Genomic DNA, 2477 nt, shown 5'->3' on the forward strand with positions numbered 1-2477 from the left:
CCTTTTTGATATTACAAGTTTTCTTCAGTTACTATTTCATTTCTGTTTAGATAACTTCCTTTAGCCATTAATTTAGAGTACATCTGCTTGTAACAAATTCTCTTACTTTAACCTCATCTGAAAATATCTTGATTTTTCTTTCATTCCTGAAAGATATTTTTTGTAGGTATATGACTACAAGTTGATCCTTCTTTTCTTTTAGGGCTTGAAAAATTTGCCATTTCCTTTTAGCTTCCATTTTCTGATGAGAAATTTGCTGCCATTCAAAAAATGTTTTTCCATAAAAGTTGTTACTTGTTCTCGTCTTTAGCACTTTTGTTTGTTTTTAGCTTTCAGAAGTATAGTTATAACGTGTCTTGACACTAAATTCTTTGAATTTATCCTGCTTGAAATATTCTCCAATTTGTGTACTGTAGATTTATTTCTCTTGCTGAATTTGGTAAGTTTTCAGACATTATTTCTTCTTTTAGATTGGTGCAAAAGTAATTGCGGTTTTACATTGTCAAAATTTGCCATTTGATTTTGGAATACATTCTTAAATAAATGTGGTTATGTCATACATAATTTTAGTGCACATTTCTCACTTTGTGCTTTTTGCTAATGAATTATTACTTGCTGTGTATTTTATATTTATTTTAGACTAGGGAAATGATGTTAGACAAAAAGCAAATTCGAGCTATTTTCATGAGTTCAAAATGGGTTGTAAAGCGGCAGAGACAACTTGCAACATCAGCAATGTGTTTAGCCCAGGAAGTGCTAATGAAAATACAGTGCAGTGATGGTTCAAGAAGTTCTGCAAAGGAGACGAGAGCCTTGAAGACAAGGAGCACAGTTACTGGCCATCGGAAGTTGAAAGTGACCAATTGAGAACCATCATTGCAGCTGATCCTCTTGCACAAGAAGTTGCCCAAGAACTCAGCATCGACCATTCTATGGGCATTCAACATTTGAAGCAAATTGGAAAGGTGAAAAAGGTTGATAAGTGGATGCCTCATGAGCTGACCCAAAATTTTAAAAATCATCATTTTGAAGTGTAGTCTTCTCTTATTCTATGCAGTAACAATGAACCATTTCTTGACCAGATTGTGATATGCAATGAAGAGTGGATTGTATATAGCAACCAGCAATGACCAGCTCAGTGGTTGGACTGAGAGGCTCCAAAGCACTTCCCAAAACCAAACCTGCACCAAAAAATGTCATGGTCACAGTTTGGTGCTCTGCTGCTGGTCTGATCCACTACAGCTTTCTGAATCCCAGTGAAACCATTACATCCGAGAAGTATGCTCAGCAAATCGATGAGATGTACCGAAATCTGCAATGCCTACAGCTGGCACTGATCAACAGAATGGGTCCAATTCTTCTCCATGATCGCCCAGCCACAGGTCACACAACCAATGCTTCAAAATATGTTCAAAAGAACATATTGGACTACAAAGTTTTGCCTCATCCTCCACATTCATTTGACCTCTCACTGACCAACTACCACTTCTTCAAGTATCTTGACAACTTTTGCAGGCAAAACACTTCCACAACCAGCAGGATTCAGAAAATGTTTTCCCAGAGTTCATCAAATCAAAAAGCATGGATTTTTATGCTACAGGAATAAACAAACTTATTTCTCATTGGCAAAAATGTGTTGATTGTAATGGTTCCTATTTTGATTACTAAAGATGTGTTTGAGCCTAGTTATAATGATGTAAAATTCAGGGTCTGAAGCTATAATTATTTTTATATCAACTTAATAGTACCTTTTCAGTCCTGCCCTCCTTCTCCTCTCCTTCCTAAATCCTAAAGACACAAATTTTAATTTTTAAGAAAGTAACCCCACAGGTCCCTGAGGCTCTGTTCACTTTTATTTTTCTAATTTATTATTTCTCTGTTGTTCAGACTTCTTGATTTGTACTGTTGTCTTCCAGGTCACTGATTCTTTCCTCTTACCCATTCTGTTGCTGAGCCCATCCATTGAGCTTTTTACTTCAGCTTTTATTTTTTATTTCTAAAATGTTTATGTGGGTGTTATTTATATCTTACAGTTCTTTGCTAAGACTTTCTATTTTTTCATTTGTTTCAAGTGATTTTGTAATTGCTTGCTGAAGCATCTTTATCAAGGCTGCTTTCAAATCTTTGTTGTATAAGACAGGTAAGTCTGACATCTTTGTCATTTTTGTGGATGAATAATCATGGTTTTAAATACTGTTAATTCTTTTTCAATAGTTATAATATGCTATGAACTAATCTAACACTTCATGTGTACTCCTCATGCAGCTCCATGTAGTAGATACTATTACTATTTCCCAAGTAAGATAACTATCTTCCCTCCAATTCAATCTTTGACTTGGTGTTTTGTTATATGCTAAAGGCGGGAGGAGGAGGGGACGACAGAGGATGAGATGGTTGGATGGCATCACTGACTCAATGGGCATGAGTTTGAGTAAGCTCCGGGAGTTGGTGATGGACAGGGGAGCCTGGTGTGCTGC

General features: G+C 36.2%; 1 pseudogene; it reads left to right on the forward strand.

Moving 5' to 3' along the window:
- Window positions 1-648: 648 nt before the first annotated feature.
- On the forward strand, window positions 649-1668 carry LOC139038509 (histone-lysine N-methyltransferase SETMAR-like; annotated as a pseudogene).
- The last annotated feature ends 809 nt before the right edge of the window (window positions 1669-2477 follow it).

The sequence above is a fragment of the Odocoileus virginianus genome, chromosome 1, assembly GCF_023699985.2.
Source record: "Odocoileus virginianus isolate 20LAN1187 ecotype Illinois chromosome 1, Ovbor_1.2, whole genome shotgun sequence".
Taxonomy (NCBI): domain Eukaryota; kingdom Metazoa; phylum Chordata; class Mammalia; order Artiodactyla; family Cervidae; genus Odocoileus; species Odocoileus virginianus.